Below are 20,712 nucleotides of genomic sequence, written 5' to 3'. Positions count from 1 at the left end.
TCTTTGGAAAATGTTATAAAAGAGATGGGAGACACATTGCGATGTGTACCCTATTTTCACCAGACAATATTTTATGGAAATCTTTCTATCTATAGACTTAGAAGGAGATATCTATCTATCTCTGTCTTACATATAAGATATATATATATTCCTTTTTTTTTTTTTTTTAAAGATTTTTTATTTATTCATTTTTTTCCCCCCAAAGCCCCAGTAGATAGGTTCACATCCTTCTAGTTGCTGTACGTGGGACTCGGCCTCGCGTTGGACGGAGAAGTGGTGCCTCGGGGCGCGCCCGGGATCCGAACCCGGGCCGCCAGCATCAAAGCGCGCGCACTCAACCGCTAAGCCACGGAGCCGGCCCTATATATATTCCTTTGAAGTAGCATTCCCTTACACAAATGTTCTCTAATTTATAATTAATTCTCAAATTTGTTTTATTTGATTATAAAAGTAATACATGCTTGCTTTAAAACATTTTAAGACACTACAGAAATGTACAAAGTAAAATGTAAATTCCGCCCCCCCCCTTCTTCCCTACTCCCTTCTAGGAGTATCTACTGTTAATAGTTTGGTATGTATCCTTCCAGACTTTTTTACTTTTTTTTTTTTTGTTTTTTGTGAGGAGATCAGCCCTGTGCTAACATCTGCCAATCCTCCTCTTTTTGCTGAGGAAGACTGGCCCTGGGCTAACATCTGTGTCCATCTTCCTCCACTTTATATGGGACGCTGCCACAGCATGGCTTGCCAAGCAGTGCGTCAGTGCGCGCCCGGGATCCGAACCGGCGAACCCCAGGCCGCCACAGCTGCTTGCGCCACCGGGCTGGTTCCAGACTTTTTTACTTTTGATATAAACAAAAGTAAGCAATATATAGTTTTTAAATATTTTTTACAAAAACGAGGTCATAGTACAGTGTAATATGATTCTACAACTTACTTTTTTTCCAACCAACAATGTATCATGGTGTATATATCAAAGTATTTTTTTTTTAATGACTGCATAGTATTTCATTAGTATGGACCAATCCTCTATTGGTTAATATTTAGGTTTTTTCCCCCAACTTTCACCTATTATTTTTGTTTACTTGTTAACTCTTAAGGATAAAGTCATAATAGTGGGATATCTGAGTTGAAGAGTAAGTTCATTTAATATGTTGATACATGAGATAAAATGCCCTCCAGGAAAGTTACACTATTTTATACCTTTACCAGAAGTGCAGAGAGGACTTATTGTCTGGGTATCATAATTTTTTAAATCAATTTGCTAAGCAATAAATATAATCTCCTTGTTGGTTTTATTTTTATTTCTTTGATTACTAATGAAGTTAAATATATTCTCAAATATCTATTGACTGTTCAGTTTTTCTTTTATAAATTATCCATTCTTTTGTGTGTGTGTGTGTGAGGAAGATCGGCCCTGAGCTAACATCCATGCCAATCCTCCTCCTTTTTTTTTTTCCCTTTTTCTCCCCAAAGCCCCAGTAGATATTTGTATGTTATAGTTGCACATCCTGCTAGTTGCTGTATGTCGGACACGGCCTCAGCATGGCCGGACAAGCAGTGGGTCGGCGTGCGCCCGGATCTGAACCCGGGCCGCCAGTAGCAGAGCACGTGCACCCAACCGCTAAGCCATGGGGCCGGCCCTGAAATTATCCATTCTTGTGATCATTTTCAATAGAAGTGATTGGCTTTCTCTTAACTTGTAAAATTCTTTGTATATTGCAGAAATTAGTTATCTATCATAGAGCTGCAAATATTTTCCCAATTTGTCATTTGTCTTTGAATCTTGTTTATAGTAATTTTTGCCGTATACATACACAAGTTGCTTTCATTTGTGTGTTTTGTGTGTGGTAAAATTTATCAGTCTTTTCCTTTTTGGTTCCAGGGCTTCATGTCAAGCCTCTAAAAATCCCCCATCACCCCAGGATCATACAAAGTGCTACCATATTTTCCTTCTAGAACTCGCGTGGCTCCATTGTCTACATTTAATTCTTTAGTCCATCTGGAATTCATTTTAGTATCAACTGAGGTATGGGTCTAGCTTTACTTTTTTCCCAAATAGGCACTTTTTCCAACAGCATTTATTGAACAATCCGTCTTTTCCCCACTGATTACAACTGTTATTTAGTGTATACTAATTTCCCAAATACGCTTGAGTCTACTTTTGGACTCCATTCTGTTCCCTTGATCTATCATCTATTCCTGTGCCATAACACATTGTCTTAATTTCTATAGCTTAAAAATACTTTCTAATATCTGGTAGGGGTACTTCTTTAAAAATATTAATTTTTATTTCCACAAGTTTTAAATTGAGGTTTTATTTCCACAAGTTTTTAAAATTCATTTAACATGAAGTTGACCATTTTAAAATGAACAATTCAATGGCATTTAGTACATTCACATTGTTGTGCAACCATCACCTCCATCTGGTTCCAAAATATTTTCATCACCCTAAAGGAAGCCCCATACCCACTAATCAGTTTTTCCCCATTCCCCTCTCTCCACAAATTTTTAACACAAAAAAAATTGAACTTTTATTATAAAATCCCAGGTTTCAGGTCCACTGTGCATTAAGGAAGCTTAAAATTCAAGTCCAAGTTCAGAATCATAGAGAAGTCTTTCCTGATTAAGGCCATCCTCCAGAATCCCTCTGCATCCCCCAGGCTTGCTTCTGCATCCCCAGTAGCCCAAGACTCAACTTGGATTCTGTTAATCTGCTGCTAAGTTGCTTTGTGATTTTTCTCAAGCATCTGTGACTTGTGTTATGTCTCCCCAACAACCTTGTAAACCTGCTACTTTTTTCTTTTCTGCAGTCCACCCTCATAGCATCTGGCCTTGACTTTACACCATCACATTCTCATTATATTATTGTTGATTGATTGTTATCAAAACGTCCATATTGGACTCAGCAGGGAGTCAGGAGACTGCCTGGAGCATGATTTACATGGAAATTAAGAGGGAATTTAACATATAGCATTTTGCTTTCAGATAATATGATACTACTAGCTGTCGTTTATCATGTGCCTATTAATTGTCCTGCCATACACATTGTCTCATTTAATCCTTACAACAGTCTTCTAGGGTGGGGGTGTAATGATGATATTTCAGAGGTTAAGTAACTTGCCTAAAGTCCCTGGGCTTAATGTCAGATCCAAACTTTGAACCCAGGTTTGCCTGACTACACAGCACTTTCTACCGTGCTATATTGTCTTCATGTAATCTCTCCATCAAGGGCTACCCATCATGTTATCCCAGTTCATGTTTCTACTTTCATTTTTATAGTCAGGTTTGTTTAGCGGGAACATCTAAGCCGTCCTGCTGAGGTATGTGATTAGAATAGTCAGGAAGCATCAAAGACTCATTGCTTCTCTCACATGTGACCTTACTTCACACCCTGGCCAGGCTGTCAAGAATCAAGTTCATTCCTTGCTTTATTATGTTCTATGTTCTGGATGGAGTTCCACTCACCTTGGCCAGAGCTGGAGCTAGTATATGGAGTTGAAGCCAGGCACAGCCTCCGCTGTGAGGATGGGTGACATTTTCCTCAGGGGGAGAATCCCAGTGGGTGCCTGGGAGCTCCATCTCTTCCCAATCTGCCCACACTTGGTGTCTCCCTATTTCCTATCTTCTAGAAAAGGTGTGAAGCTCAAGGATGTCAGGAGCACTATTTGGAGAAATTAAGTGTAAACCAATCAGAAACACATGGATTGACTTTCCCTCAGAAGAGACTCATATTTTAAAGTGGAAAGGAAAACACATGGGACAAAGACCAGATGGGCATTTAAGTATGGCATGGCAGGGAGGGGTATTTCAGCAAATCCTAATCAGTTGGGCATGCCCAGCCCAACCTCTCCCTCGCAGTGGCAGAAAGACAGGCCACCTCTGGGATGGTGTAGTCCTGGATCTGTGTTCTCAGAGGACAGAAGCCCTGGATGTGGAAGCCCAAGGCACGGGTTCATGATGCAGCGATGCCATTTAGCAGCTCTTGTGACCTTTATGACTGGACAAGACACTTGGTCCTAGTAAATTTCTTCATTTGTTAAAAAAGGGGAGGTTACAATGATAGCATCTTTTCTACCTGCTTGTAAAGTTCTTGTGACATCATGGTTATAGTTTGCTGTAAACTATTAAGCCATTATCATCATTTAACTGCATAATAAAGACTTTGGAGAGGTAATAAGTGATGATAATGACCAAATTAGGTCAAATGGACTGACAATTAGTAAAATGGCTGTAAGACTTTTCCTTCAAGAGGATATTAGATAAGACCTAACATCAATAACTATTTTTATTAGATGACCCTTTGTAAGCCTGGCCTCCTAGGTGACATAGTCATTCAGTCAATAATAACAGGAACCCAGTCCCGGGTGCTATGTATGAGTGTACTTTGCGGGGTGTGGGTGTGTGTGGAGCAGTGGGGGTGGCGATGAGCTAAAAGACCTAAATGCTGGAAGGAAGCTTAGGAATCATTAAGTCCAATTTTCTCATTTTCCAGATAAGAAAAATGAGGCCCAGAGAGACAAGGTAATTTGCCTGAGGCCACACAGCTAATGGCTGAGCTGGGGCTCAATCCCAGCTTTTAGTCTTTATAGCTTTTCACATACTCGGTAACAGTTTTTCAAACTGCAAGTTGCAACCCATTAGTGAGTTGTAAAATCAATTAGTGAGATGTAACCGGCATTAAAAAAAAAAAAAAAAGAACAGAATGAAATAGAAAAGATCTGAGTGCATGGCTGGTGGGAAGGATAGGCAGTGTTTTGAGAAACTTTTATTTCACTTACATATTTATATAAGTATATGTGACCTGGGTCATACTTAAAATGTATTTATTGCTATGGGTTATGGTTTTTAAAAGTCTAAAAACTGCTACTTTAAAGGGACATTGACTCTGCCCTCAGGTTCTTATACTCTAGTAATTCAATAAAAGAATAAATGAAGATGACCTAAGAGAAGAACCCACTGAAAACATTATAAAATAGGCCAGTTTGCACCCGTTTTACTTCTGTTCTCAGAGAAAGGAGAGATAGCTAGATGCCTGATTAGTAAGTTAGGGAAGACTTGGCTCCCACAAATTCTCAGCAGCCCTCTTTAAAACCCCTTAGTTGCTTTGCTTGCGTGGAGCCATTTCTCAGATCTCAAGCTTTGATCACAAGGAGGTTGAATTGGTCATTGAGAACATGTAGTGAGCTCGTGGACCTGGATAACTCCAAATGTCTCTTCCCCATCCTCCTCCCTCCCTCCTCACCCTAGGAGGCTGATTCCATTCCCAAAGGAATGACCAAATGATTCTTGGACTCAGACCAGCATAGGGATAAATACTAGGAACAGGTTCTTCATGGTTATTTGCTTGAAAATATCCCTGGCCAGGCAAATGATATTAGTAAAACCATTGTCAAGTTATAAGGAACCCACACCCTGAGATGGGTCTGGTCCTAAATTGGGAAATCGAGACCCCTTAACTTATAATGCTTTTCACTGCATCCTTGCTGCTCCTATCTGTTTTGGGGACTTCTTGACTCTTGATGTTCAGCTCTCTGCTGGTGACTCGCCTGTTGCTTTCCAGCTTCCCAGCCTGGATTCCTGCTCGCTGGCACTTGATTTCCCAGACTATACCTGGTCTGTCTACTCACACGATGCTACCTGCTTTTACCTTTCTGCCCTAGTGGATTCCTGGATTTGACCTCTTGCTTGCTTAACCCATGGTTCATTCATGCCTGCTCCTTCCATCCTTTACTTTCTTCTCAGGATCTGACTTCTTGTCCTCCCAACTTACTCAGCTGCCCTGCTTGCCTGCCCTTGACTCTGACTCCTCCTACCATGCAGTCTTGTTATCACTCCATTTCTGGGGTGACTCTTCCCTGCCACACCCTCATCTTACATTCCTGATGCCTAAGCTCCAAACTGACAAGTTAAGAGGGTGAGACAACAATTTTCCAGGTTTCCTGCCTTCATTATCACCCCCAAGAGTCATATGGTGTCTTTATTGGGCTGTGGCTGTAGGACATTGCCCATCTCACATGACCTGTGTCCCCTCCACAATAGCAACTCCTCAACAGGAAGAGTTTCAGACCAGTTGTCTTGAGTGCTACAAAGCTCCTCAATCCTCCCAACTCTCCCGGATCCAGTGCTTGTCATGGGGGAAAACGGAACCAGGATGATTATTCTCCGTAGCCATCCACAGTGGCACCAAGAGGAGCAAAGGTATAATAAGCCATTTTGTACATTTGGAACAATTAATTAAACTGCCCCCACCATGACCCTCCCTGCCTTGCAGAATCAGAATGTTTCAACATCAAGATGTCTGTGAGCGGGCACCAATTAGAGGGTTATTGTAAGAAACTGAGATGTAAGGACAAGAACCTGAACTGGAGGGATGACGGTAAACGTGTAGGTGAGAGCAAGAGACAGACACGAGATATTTTAATGAAAAAGAGCAACAGGACTTGGAGACTAAACGGATATGGGGAATGGAGAGAAGGATCAATCAATGCCAAGGCCATTGTTGGAAGTAATCAAGTTAAGATATCCCCAGCTGCCTGGCCCCCAGGCACCTGCAACCAACTAGTCTAAAGCATAACAGTTTTTACCTCCAAGCCAGTTCTTGCTCTGTTTTTCCCTGTTTCATTCAGTGTTTGTCACTCCCTCAGCTACCCACATTTGAAACCTTGAATGATCTTTGACTCCGTCCCCAGGTCTTCCTTAAATCCAGTAAGTCACCAAATCCTACTGATGTTTCCTTCATAATATTCTTAAAATCCACTCCATCCTGTTATTCCTCGTGCTCCTACGCTGGTTTAGGGTCTCAGAGCTTCTAGCCAGGACTCTTGCCTCAGCTGAACCTTCAGTCTCTCCTGCTTCTATCCATGTCACACCCAGCTGCCACATAATCTTTCCAAAACACCACTTTAAACATGCTACCTCACTGCAAAAAATATACCCATGGGGGCCGGCCCCGTGGTGTAGTGGTTAAGTGTGCACACTCCGCTGCTGGCAGCCCACGTTTGGATCCCGGGTGTGCACCGACGCATCGCTTGTCAGGCCATGCTGTGGCAGCGTCCCATATAAAGTGGAGGAAGATGGGCACGGATGTTAGCCCAGGGCCAGTCTTCCTCAGCAAAAAGAGGAGGATTGGCATGGATGTTAGCTCAGGGCTGATCTTCCTCACAAAAAAAAAGAAAGAAAGAAAGAAAAAATACATACCCATGACTTCTGTTGTGTGGGAAATTATCTTGCTGTAATAGTAGCATCCAAATTCATGACCAGGTGAACTATCCCTGAAGTCACAGAACAGAAAGGATCAGAGATCAAGTGAAAATGCTCAAATCACATGGTTTATTTAATCAATTTAAAACACACAGCAAGAAGCAAGGGGAAAGGAACGGGGCTACTTGAGCAACTTAAGGAAGGTGGGATGCAAGCAGGATGGAAGGACCACACTACCTGAATTGGGGGTATGCAACATTCGTATGTTCTGTGTCTCTCTCTGCTGTATCAGCCTTCCCTGCTGACGATATTACAAGGACCAGAGTTGATATTCAAGCAAGGGGACCCACAGATGGAAGATGCACTGGGCCAATGACACACGCTTACTTCTTCAGACAAAGGAAGAAGTGTGTGGGGCCATAGCTGTAAGTTGCTAATTAGCCTGCTGGGTAGCCATGAGTATGTTTGTATACCTTGGGCAGAGTACACAGGGCCAGAATAGGTGTCACCAAAGTGTCTAATCAAACCTCATGAATATCGAGTGCTCACGTACATTTAATATACGCTGAATATTAGTGCCTTTGGTATATTTATGCTTCATGTATCTTATGCACGTTCAGGATATCATAAATATTTTGTACCTTTTGTGCATTTAGTGTCATGACTATTTAGTACCCAGGTGCCTTGTGAATATTAGGCATCTCTTGGTCCTTCCTATTTGTGTTTATCCCACACATGCTTCACTGGCTATTTAACTACTTGCTAACTATGACTTCTGCCTCTGTCTAACAAACATTTTGCTTACTAGCTACCTATACTTTAAACATCTTAAAATGTTTCACTCATGTTTTACAAACTACAAACTTATCTTTTATAACAAGATTGAATATTCTCAAAGTAAATTTACATTACAGCCTTCTCTTTGCCCACATTGCTGTAAACTCCTGATCTACCCCCTGCCGCCCCAAATCTGCTCCTCCTTCAGTCTTTCCCATCTCAGAAATGCCATTTCCTGATCTCGGAGTCAACCTTGAAATCAAACTCTCCTACCCTCCTCAAATCCAATTCATCATCAAGACCTCACACCACTACTCCTAAGATACACTTCCACCCCAGCCCAAGCCATCATCAGCCTTCTGAGATGACTGCAGTTTGCTGCTGCTTCCACTCTTGGCTGCTTCAATCCTGTTCCATGCAGCATCCCAGAATGTTCTTTCTCAGACATCAGTTGGATCATGTCACTCCCGTGCTTAAAACCCTTCATTGGGTTCTCATTGCGCTTAGGATCAAATCCAAAGTTCTTAACGTGGTGTACGTGGGTCTGCGTGGTGTGGCCTGAGCCACTTCTGCAGCCTCACCTCAGCACCCTTTCGCCTTCACAAGGTTCCCTTCACATGATCTTTAGTTTCTGCCGTAGGGCCTTCGTGCTTTCTATTTCTTTTACCTGGAATGCTCCCCTTGCTCAGGACTCTGCCTCCCTCATACACACACTACTCGTTGGTCTTCAGATTTCAGCTTAAATGTGACTTCCTCAGAGAGGACTGTGCTGACTCCCCAGTCTACTTAGGTCCTGCATTATTCTCTCTCTTAGCACCCTCTCTCTTTGTTTCCTCCATAGGGTTTATTTGGCTGTGAGTTTATTTAAAATCTGCCCGTCCTTCCATGCCATAATACCCTATTGGGGCAGGGATCCTGTTTTGTTCGTGGTAGCCCAGTCGGCACTTAGCACAATGCCCAGTACATAGTAAACACTCAAAAAATATTAACTGAATGAACAATGACTGTGAGGAAAACACAAATTTCCTTAGGGCCAGCCCTGGTGGCCTAGTGGTTAAGTTCGGCACGCTCTGCTTCCGCAGCCCGGGGTTCGGTTCCTGGGTGTAGACTTACACCACTCGTCTCAGCGGCCATGATGTGACTGCGGCTCACATACAAAAAGAGGAAGATTGGCAACAGATGTTAGCTCAGGGCGAATCTTCCTCACCAAAAAAACAAAAACAAAAACAAAACAAAACAACAGATTTCCTTAGCCTGATATTTCTAACTTGAGTCCCTTTATGTGGATTTTGTGGTCAGAGTTTGGGGTTTGAATTCTGATTCCTCCACTTACTAAGTGTGACCATTAATTAGTTAGTTATTTAACCTCTTTGATTCTCAACATTTCTCACATATAAAATGGGGATAGAGATAAGCATCTCACAAGTTGCTGTGAGGATCCAGGAGGATTAGGCCTGGGGAAGCCCCTGGCACGGTGACTGACACGGAGCAGGCACGCAGCAAACACTTGTTCCTGCTCACTGCTTTCTCATCCTGCACGTTTCCTCTGTTTTTCTCCACCTGGGCTGCACCTCCTTCTCAACGTGACTAGGTCCCTCAAGGTCTCGCTCACATGTCTTCAGTGGGCCCTCTTCAGCAGCCCAGCCCTTGGTGGGTGCTCACCCCTCAAACTGTTTAGCTGTTCATTTCCAGTTCTTGGAATGTACAATAGTAACTGGTTTTTTTTGTTTTGTTTTTAAATCTTTTATGCATCTGTCCTGTTTCCCCAACTAGACTCCAAGCCCTTTGGCTACAGGGTTCCCATCTCAGGCTTCTCATATCCCTCACAGCACTTGGCTCAGTGCCCTCCATAGAGATGCTCAACTCAAATTCAGCTGGCATTCGTGAGTGCCCACAGGATACCAGGCACTGTAGTTCACATTCATTATTGCCTCGCTTCATTTCTCATGAGAATCCTGCCAGAGAATTATTACTATGCCTCTTGTGAAAACAGAGGCTCGGAAGGTTTAGTAATCTGCCTAGGGGTACCTGGTTAGCAAATAGCAGTCTTTTAACTCTATCTGTTTGGTTGATAGCCTGGCAAATAGTAAATGCTCAATAAATACATGTTAGCGCTCTTTCCACTACACCATATTGCCTTTCTCAGGAAATATTTATTCCTAGTGAGGATGATACTTATCATGTTCTCAGATCTTACTCTCCCCAAGAACTTGGCTGAAAATCCCACGTCCTTGATCCTCTGCCCTGAAGTTCTCCGTTTTCTCAGTTTCCTATTAGTGCCGCATCTCTTTGCTAAATTCTCATAGACTCTGACACGGCATGCCCCTTAGTCTCTCCACAAGCCCTGTTCTTCTCCATATCTTCCTCCCACTAGAGCTTCTCTTCCTCATGGTCCCCCCTTTTTCCATCCTCCATCTAGTCCAACATTAATTCAGGTTGCAGGGATTAAGAAAGACACCCCTACCTGGGAATGCTCTCTAAACTAGGGCGCTTAGGCCCAGGAGGTGCCTAAGTTTCTTTGGAGGTAGAATTATTACTACTCGTTAGTTGGGTGGCTTGGGCAAGTCACATCCCCTCTCTAAGCCTCACTTTCTTCAGATATAAAATGGTAAGACGTGCTAACATTTATCAAGCACCTACATAATGTACATAAGCATCACCTATATTATAAGAAATCAATAATAGCAGATGCTTACATAGCACTTATGCCAGACACTATACCAAATGCTTTACATATATCCTCACAACAACCTTAATCCTCACAACAACCCTATGTAAATGTTATTATTAACCCTATTTCACAGATGAAAAAGCCGAGGTCTCCAAATTAAGTAACTTATCCTAGATTGCCCCAGCCAGTGGGTGGTGGAGCTGAGCTTCAAACTCCAGCAGTTCTGGCTGCAGCGTCCCCGTCTTAACCACTGCCGTATACTATCTCTTATTTCCTGATAAAATGAGGGAGGCTAGTTAAAAATAATCCCTAGCATTTTTATAGCACTTTTCCAATTCTAGAGCACTGTTCACGTTCTGTGCCTTATTTGATCTTCACAATAACCCTAGGAGTAGACATTATTAGCACAATTTACGGGGCAAGAACTGAGACTTATTAAGAGGGTCATGCGTCCAAGGGCACACGGCTAACCAGGACAGAGTCAGGACTCAAACGCAGGACTGTCCATTCATCTGCACCTCAGATGCCACAGGGCGCATCCTGTCCTTTCTAAGTCTCCTCCAGCTCCAACATCGTACACTATTCTTTCCTCTTTGTCTTTCTTTAAAGAGGCCCCAGTTTTCCCTGGAAGAATTCCCAGCCCTGTCACCCCCGCACCCACTTCGTGCAGTGCATGCTCACAAAGAGCAGCAGGGGGTGCTGTAGACCAGCACACAGGGTCGGTGCGGCCCCGGGAGCTCCTGATGGAGAAAACCGCCACAGGCCTCCCTGACTTTCTCTTCTTTTTAATTTGTTTATATTAAATAATGTTTTAGTAAGTACTACCTGTACACAGTATAAAATTTTAAAGGTACATACGAGTATCCAATGTACCTGCTCCCCAGCTACCCAGTTTGCCATCCTGGGAGCAAAGCCAAGATGTTTTCTAGTATTTCCTTCCAGACATAGTCTATGCACATATAAGCAAATATGTATTTTTCTTTCCATACAAATGATAGCATACAGACATGCACACATTGTTTTTTATTGTTCACACAAATGGTACCACACTACAAACTATTCTTCCTCTAGTTTTTTGAGGTAATTTATCTTGCATATGGGTCCATATCATAATTCATAATATTTAATTGAATGGATAAACCATAATAGATTTTACCAGCCCCCTATTATTTTCTATCTTGTACAATTACAAGCAAAGCTGCAAAGAAATACCGTGTACATAGGCCACTTTGCACACGTGCGTAACGGCAGGAAAAATTCCCAGAAGTGAAATTGCTTGCCTACAAATTACACACACTTGTAAGGTTGCTCAATATTGCTAGATCGCCTTGCACAGAAGCTATCCATTTATAGCTGCAGCAGCAGGGCATGCAAGGGTCTGTCTCCTACACCCTCACTAATACAGAATCTTATCAAGCTTTCAAATTTTTGCCTATCGCATAGGTGAAAGATGGTTTCTCACTGCAGTCTTAATTGTATTTCTCTTAAAGTGAGTGCCCGCTGACCTCTGAGGTTCATTCATTCAATCTGTAAACAATTAGCAGGTGCCTCCTGTGTGCCAGGCACCGTGTTGGGGCATCCTCCCCCAGCTGGCCCTGATCCGACTTTCACTGTCTTTTCCGGCCTGCCCTGTACTAGCCTGCCTTATCATATCCCCCAAGAAGCCATTTTCCTTGCTTGGCCGTCCTCACCAGGTCAAGCAGGGGCGACCTCACTTGACCTCTTCTTTAAGAGGTTAAGAGTGAGGAGAATGTGGTTTCTGGCCTTTTCTCTGTTTCTCAAGACTAATTCCTGTAACCCAATTAAGCAAAGCTGAGAGGTGGGGGACATGTGTCTTGAGGTCAGTGTTAGCCCCGAGTCCTCCTTGGGCTTCTGAGAGACACCCAGTCCAACGGGCCAGTCAATGCTTCAGCTCTTTCATCCTAACCCCTCTAGGGTGTTAGGAAGGTGGACAAAGAGCAGGTACCTGGACACTTGTCTGTGTTCAGTGGATGTTGTTTGCCTCAAGACTGGCTGGTTGAAACTTCTTCAGATTAGGCGCTGGCTAAATGCAATATGCTATTTAGATTAAAGTGGGGAAGACAAGACAATAGGATCAATGTTCTCCTCCACGTGGGAAACCTCTGAACTGTTTCTCAAATCCCCCTCTTGTTGCGGTCCCAGAGCACTTGACCCCATTGCAGGGTAACTGCTCCTTTACCTGCCTTCTCCACAAGTCTATCAACCAATCAGAGGCTCACGTTTTCATTCATCTTTGTATCTCTTCTAAGAATAAAGGTGGAGGGGCCGGCCCCACGGCTTAGCGGTTAAGTGAGCATGCTCCGCTATTGGCGTCCCAGGTTCGGACACACCACTTCTCCGGCCATGCTGAGGTGGCATCCCACATACGGCAACTAGAAGGATATGCAACTACGACGTACAACTATCTACTGGGGCTTTGGGGAAAAAAAGGAAGAGGATTGGCAATAGATGTTAGCTCAGAGCCGGTCTTCCTCAGCAAAAAGAGGAGGATTTCCATGGATGTTAGCTCAGGGTTGATCTTCCTCACACACACACACAAAAAAGAATAAAGGTGGAATCAACACATGGGATTTTTTAATGAACATCTTCCTGCCTTCCAGTTCCCAAGAACAGCATCCTCGCGATGGCCACATCATTCTCTAGTAGCTTATAGTGGGACCTCCAGTTCATCCATGCACGGCTGCAGGAGTTTTCTTCCTAAAGCACACCTCTAATCCAGTCACTTGTGGAGGTTCCCTGTGGCCTCCTAAATGAAGTGCAAATTCCTTAGCTTGGAATTTAAGGGCCTCTGTGGTGATATGGCTCCAGTCTACCTTTCCAGCCTTTTTTCCACTACCTCATGCTCCAATCAAACTGAATTACTCAGTGCTTCTCAAGTGCCTGCATTCCACCCCTGCGCCTTTGCCGTGCCTAGAACACCTTCCTCTTTGCTCTCCTTCCATCATTGATGCCCTCTGCTCTCTCTCTTCTTATGCCGGCCTTTGTTTAAACAGTAAGAGTAATCAGTTTTTAAAAAGAAGGAAAAAAATTTTACATATCCTTCTGGGTCCTTCCCAAATGTAATTGCCCCCAGAGACTCTGTTCAGAGCCCCCAGCAGGATGTAATCTCTTCCCCGCTCAGCCCCCCAGTTCAACTTTGTTTATCCCTCTCTCATGACACTCGGCTGCTGTATCTTGCATCCTCATTCCTGCCCAACCTCAGACGGAGTGCTGGAAAGCAGAGCCAGGAGTGACTCATTTTGTATCGCCTACAGTTGATGAATGTTTGTTAATGAGGCTCTGAAGTCGGAGGATCCTCTCCTCACTGCCGCCTGTTTTCTTTCCCACGTTGACTATGAGAAATGAGAAGAGCTTGGGACCCATCAATGTGACCACTGCAGCCATCCCTTCAGACCCTCCTCTAAGAGGGGTCTTCTCTCAACTCACAGCCACCACACTAAAGTTGGGAGATTATGTCAGACCTGAACCCCACCCTATATCCCCCTACACACACCCTCAGAGAATAGTGGGAAACTGTGCCTGAGACTTGGGAGGAAAGTGTGCCATTTGCCCTTTCTCTGAGGGCAGGTACCACTGTTAGGTGTCTAACTGAGCGGAATGAGGAGTGTTTGTTCGCTTTGCGTTCTTGAAAGGAGAAATGGAAAGCCGTCTCTCTCTTTCCCCTGTGGCTCTGGTCTTCCCCACTTGAGCAGATGGACATAGACGCTTCTCTGTTAAAAAGCCTGTCTGCATTATTGGGTGGTGATATGTGCACTGGCAGGGCTGGAGGAAGACGACCCGGTCCTTCTTCAGGGCTTTCTTCTGGTGCCTTCTGCAGAGGAAAGAGTGGTATCTTGGAGTTCAAATACCTGAGTTTTAGTTCTTACTCCACCATTCAACAGCCAGATGACCTTGACCAAGTCCTTTAATCTCTCTCAGCCTAAAAATAGAAATAGCTTCACCTTCTTTACCTTCCACATGGGCTGTTCTGAGCACCAAAAGAGAAAACGTACTTGAGAGTGTTTTGCAAATTATATTTTTAAAGTATTTACATCCTGCTTTGTTGTGCAATGGATTTACAGAGGCTTAAAAGATACAGAAGATGTAAGATAGCATAAATTAAGAGTGAGAGTAAAAGCAGAAGGAAAAAAGAATGAGGACATAATGAGACCGAAATAGGTTGAATGCATACCTTGTTTGCTGTGGGTGGATCTCAAGGTTGTTGGTAAACTGTAAAGTATTACCTGAATCAGTGGAAGGGGTCACTTGGGTAGTGGTGTTTCAGAGTGTCCAGCATGGAGACTGAAGGCTCACAGCAGCGCTGACAAATTCTGGATGGGCTTTGGATCTCTGTGGGCAGGGACTGGTTCCAACCTCGCCCTCTACATAGATGCCACTGCTTTAGTCCAACCCAGATCCACTTGACCCTGGAGGCAGCCAGGTCCCTCTAACCATCTTATCCATCCCCCACCCACCCCACACAGCCAGCATTCCCTCCTTCTGGGGACAGACTCACCTACCTCCCACTCAGACACTCATTTAAAAAACAACAACAACAGGGCCGGCCCTGTGGCTTGGTGGTTAAGTGCGCGCGCTGCGATGCTGGCGGCCCGGGTTCGGATCCCGGGTGCGCATCGAGGCACCACTTCTCTGTCCATCCTGAGGCTGAGTCCCACATACAGCAACTAGAAGGGTGTGCAGCTGTGACATACAACTATCTACTGGGGCTTTGGGGGCAAAAAATAAATAAAAAAAAAAACTTTAAAAAAAATAAAAAATAAAAAAAAATAAAAAACAACAACAAACCAGCTTTACTGATACATATTAATATACACACAATAAAGTTCACTCTGTTCAATGGTTTTTCATATACCAACACGTTTAACCTCTTGTACCGAACACCACGCCAATGCAGCCTTCTTTGCCACACAGACCTCCTCAGTTCTTTTCCTTTGCTCTCCCTCTATCCTAATTCTTAACTTTCTAAGAGTCTGGACTCAAATTCTGGAAAAGCTGTCCCATATTTCCGGCATTTTCCTCCTCCAATCCATCTCTTTGGCTGGGTGCCCCCACTACACTGGTTATACTGAGAGTAATAATTGGAGCTGGGGACGGTGAGGAGTGTACAGAGAAGCCACTAGCGTGACCTCCATATTCTGTAAGGCTGAGGAAAGCCCAGGGAGAATCCAGGCGGCAAGAGGCTGTGGGCACACCAGCCCAGGAGCTGCAGCACTTGACAGATCACATTGTTAGACTATGACTCACTCCTGCCGCCGTCTGGAAAGCCAAACCTCTCAGCTTGGCCTTCAAAGGAGGGCCGCTGCTCGGACTGTGGGTGGACCCTCTGGGCAATCCTCTGAGGGCAGGTTGGGCAAGCAGAATTGGGACCTCTTAATTCCTGAGCTGGACCGTTTCACGCCCCTTGACTCCATATTGAGAATCCTACATTTTAAAAGGTCATGAATTGGCAGCCTGAAGGGGGAAGAAAAGGTGTCCTCTTAGTGCTTTCCAAGAGAGAAGAGGGAGCTATCCGAGCTCCTGACCCTGCCCAGAGATGTGCTCTCTGTTGGTCAGCTCTGGGGACCCATACCCCAGCTCTGGAGTTAGTGAGAATCAAGCAGGCCCCCCTAAGGGACTCTCTCATTATTTCCTTCCCCTGTTCAAGGCTGTTCCTTGACCTTGTGGCACTCACATACCTCTTTCTTCTCGTTCTCCCCTCCTCCTACCCCCTCAGGTTTCTCCCCATCATTCTACCAGTTTCCCCTCCACCACATCAGCCCATCAGATCTTTCACCATATAAAGAAGAGAGAGAGATGGGGCCAGCCTGGTGGCATAGTGGTTGAGTTTGCATGCTCCACTTCAGTGGCCTGGGGTTCATGGGTTCGGATCCCGGGCATGGACCTACACACTGCTCCTCAAGCCATGCTGTGGTGGCATCCCACATACAAAATAGAGGAAGATTGGCACAGATGTGAGCTCAGCAACAATATTCCTCAGACAAAAAGAGGAAGATTGGCAATAGATGTTAGCTCAGGGGCAATCTTCCTCACCAAAAAACAAACAAAGAGAAAGAAAAAAAAAAAAAAGGAGAGAGAAAGAGAAAAATGTTCCTTTTTCATCTTACTCTATTGGCTTAGGATTCCCTCTATTTTGAGTGCTCATTGAAGTCTGGTTCTCAAACAAGATTAACCCACTCCAAAGGCCTCGAAGGGGCTGCTGAATCATTTCCCTCTGCAATTCTAGCACACCACTCAGTCCTGCTCTCCTTGCGTGCTCTCCAGGGCCTGACTGGAGTGTTGAAAGGTGACCCAGAGCTCTCTGTCTGGGGAGACAGAGTTTGGTCTCTGGGAACTCCCAGTCTGGTGGAGGAACTTAGACCAAAACAACTGCAAATCCTACAAAGTGCTGAAGCTTTGGAGAGTGAACGGGATTGTGGCAAGAGTCCTTCAAAAGCCCTTGTGGGAACTCTCACATGTATATGGTCACAATTTCTAACACTCCCCTAAAGAAAGCCAGGAGGAGAGTGGGTCCATTGTCCAGGAAAGTTAATGCTGGGCTGAATTAGGGGAAGCTGCCCCTGGGTTAGGTGTCTTTAAAAACAAGAAAGACTCTCTAATCCAGTGGTCTATCCACTACCCCAAGCCACCTCCATTGTCTTCAGATAACCTGAGGAACACTGGAAGTGGGTGTGGTGGTGAGTGGGCTGTGCAGTCAAGTGAGAAAGCTGCAAGATAGCAAGACTTGCTCCATAAGGGAAGAGGGATAAAGGAGTGGACACAGGTTTCTTGAAATAGTATTTTCTCTTCTGTGGAAATAGCCAAGTGCATCTAGAGGAGACAAGAAGAGCTTCCCATTTTGGGGGGAGATTGTCCACTTACACAGGTTGGGACACCATCCCACAGCCAATAATGACACCTGTGTGGTCATTTTTTCCCAGCTACACAAGCACTTGGACCAACTCACTACTCACAACACCCTGTAATGCGTTTCTCTATTATTACCTCCATTTTCTAAGTGAGGTTCTGAGAAGTGAAATCACTGGCAGCTGGCTCACTGCAGATTTGGGACCTGAGCCCAGGTCTTCTGCTTGTAAGTCTGATGGTTGTTCTACTATGCTGCATTGTCACCCCATGAGGCTGGTGTCTAGGGTCATTACTGATTCCCAGGTCCCCACTGTAGGCCCCTATCCTTGACCCAAGCAACTGCCCTGTTCAGTGTTTTGGGGGAAGTTGGAAAGGCTCATACTTAGAGACCCCTGGCCCCTTTCCCAGGCTCGTCAAGCTGTTCTTAGGCTCCGTTTTACACCCCCTCCTGCCCCTACCCACACCCGCCTAGCCGCAGCTGACTTGGAAGCAGGGAGAAGGAGGCAAGGCCAGAAGGCTTTTGTTTTCCAACGATGGAGAAATGGCTGAAATCCCGGCATCTCCCCCAGAAGACAGAGGCAGCTCTGGATTTCCTGTTGCTCCCAACACGGGCCAGATAATTGGAGACAGATTTTTGGGCTTGGGTTGGGAGGTGAAGCTTGAAGTATAGTCATCGGGCCTCCTGTGAGTCTGTGTGTGTGTGCGCACGCTGCTTTGTTGGGGCTTCTTTGTTAGTACTGAATGTGTGTGTGTAGACCTTGTGTTTGAGACAGTGTGTGTGTGTGTGTTCCTTGTACTCCCTTGTTAGTGTATAGGCTCTGTACACGTATGTGTGAGGAAGTGTGTAAGCACGTGTCTGGGGCTCCGTGAGTGGCTCCCTTGTTTTGCTTTGTTTTTTCCTTTGTGAGAGTCAGTCCAGCCTGGGGAGACCTCACTAGCTCTTTTAGGATCTTATTACTCAAGACTTAGTGATTAAATGTAAAACAATAATTAAGATTTCTTTTTAAAAGGCAGGAAGGCAGATGGCCTTCAGGGAGAGGATATGAGGGACAGAAAGAACCAGAGTACAGTCAGAGAGAAGAGCAAAGGGGGACCTTCTTGCAGCGCAGAGGGGCTCTTTTAGGGGATACAGATAAAGCCCCCCTTCCAATGGAAAAAGGCACTAGACACTTCCAGAGTGGGCAGGGGAGGGAGCTGCTGTTGCCTTCCTGCCTGAATCACCACCCTGGAAGGAGAATCAAGCCCCTTTCTTCTAAGGCCCTCCGGGCACATTCACAAATGCAGGTTCTTTTTGTTACAAATGAGATACAGGCCAGGTGGGAAGTAGCCTAAATTATAACAACACTTACAGCCAGCCATTGTGTACCTGCTCCATGTTGGACCTGGGCTGGGCACTTTACATAGATTTTGTATCAGCATATGTGTGTATGTATGTATGTATGTATGCATATAAAACCACTTATGAGCTGGGTTTTGCCTTTTTGCAGAGGAAACTGAAGCTTATGATGGAGCAAGGACTTGAACTCTCCATGATTTCCTCATGTGGTAATTCAAACATGTACTGAATCCCTATCTTCGTCAGGCCCTATGCCAGATGTCATGGGGGACACAGAGCTGAACAAGACACTGTTCCTGCCCTCACGGAGGCTACTTGCTAGGAAGGGAATAGAGGATGCGCCAAGGATTGAGCTTCTCAAGCTCTATTGGGGCTGACCGTTGTCAGCGCCAGAGCAAGGTGGCTGTTATGCGGCTGAGGACTTTTCAGATGGGGCAAGATTTATTCCCAGAATTAGTTGTTCCTTATAAAGACATTTGAAATGAGGACTGGTAGGGGAGGAAAAAGACATAGTGGAAGTGGAGGGCAGTGAATATGTGCTCTGGGGGCTTGATGGGGTAGAGGAGGGGAGGACACAACCTGACTGCCCACCCATCCGCTTCACAGCCCAGCATTCGCTGGGTGGACACGGTGTCCTTAGGTGGTCCAGCCCCTCTGGCAGGAGGAAGGAGGGAAGCAAGGGAGATGCACACACCCTCCCCTCTCTAGACGGGTCTCTGAGGTCCCAGGGTGGCTGGCTGTGGGGCAGGGAGGGTAGAGGTCCCTACTAGCTCCTGGCAGCCTGAGTCAATTCCCCAGTGCAGCCGCCTCAGCGCGGCTGCCAGCATTCTCCAGCCTAAATCGCTTCCAGTTTGTTTAGTCAAAACCCTTGGCCCCAACATCAAAGCCCCTTTGGAGGTTCTGGGGTTGTTGTTCTTATATAGTGTTTATTTCAGAGATGGTTCTGCTGTCACTGGCTGTGAAGGGTGGGGCAGGAGGGACTGCTGAGGCCCTTGGGTTTCAGAGACATCAGGTTGGCCTGAGGGGAAGGTGACTGGATAGTTTCCATGGCAACTGCCCGCAGGACACTATCTCCTCCACGCCAGCCTCTACCTGGTGCATAGGGGCACAAAAAGTGAGGCTGCCTTCTTCCCCACCCACGGCCTCACAGAGGAGCCTCCATTCCCCTCGAATTTATGCTAGACATTTAAGTCTGGGCTTCTAGGGATCGAGACTATGCCACAGCCCCCTCCCCTCATATCAGCCCTGGAACCCATGGGCTCACTTCAAGCAAACAGCTCTCCACTCTCCAGCTCCCCATCTTCGCCCCTCTGCGCCTGGGCCTGGACCCCAGCTCCTTCTATACCTCCATCCTCCTTCTTCAGAAGAGCCTGTCCCACTTCTCTTCTAGCCTGATTTGCTGAATGTGTACTCAGCCATTTACACTTACATTTGGCTCTGGAATCTGCACCTTTCTTACTTCCTAGTTCCTGCAGGTTTTAGCAGGATCCCTCCTTCCTGTGACTTGTTCCGCAGTGTCCAGCACAGTGTGTGCACACAGAGAAGAAGGGATGCTCTGTCCAGGTGAGGTGGACTGAGGAACTGCTTTCATGGGGGCTGACGGCAAGGATGCAGAGCTGGTGGCCTGGTGGAGGTAGAGCTCCTAGGAGTCTCCCTAGGAAAAAAATCTGTACTGGGTGAAGAGGGAGCCAACTCCAGGCCTTAGCCATTAGCTAAAGCAGGAACAAAGGAAGGAAAGAGAGAAGGAAAGAAAGAGAGAGCAAGAGAGAGCCAGAGAGAGAGAAAGGATATGTAATAGAGCCAGGTTTTGGTAACCAGTGGTTGAATACAAAAGTTTCCAACCATGATCTACAAGGACAGAGTC

This window comes from Ceratotherium simum, chromosome 16 (genome assembly GCF_057802395.1).
Source record: "Ceratotherium simum simum isolate JZ-2026a chromosome 16, ASM5780239v1, whole genome shotgun sequence".
In the NCBI taxonomy this organism is placed as follows: domain Eukaryota; kingdom Metazoa; phylum Chordata; class Mammalia; order Perissodactyla; family Rhinocerotidae; genus Ceratotherium; species Ceratotherium simum.
The sequence above is the reverse complement of the archived record's forward strand: the minus strand, read 5'-3'. Positions refer to the sequence as shown.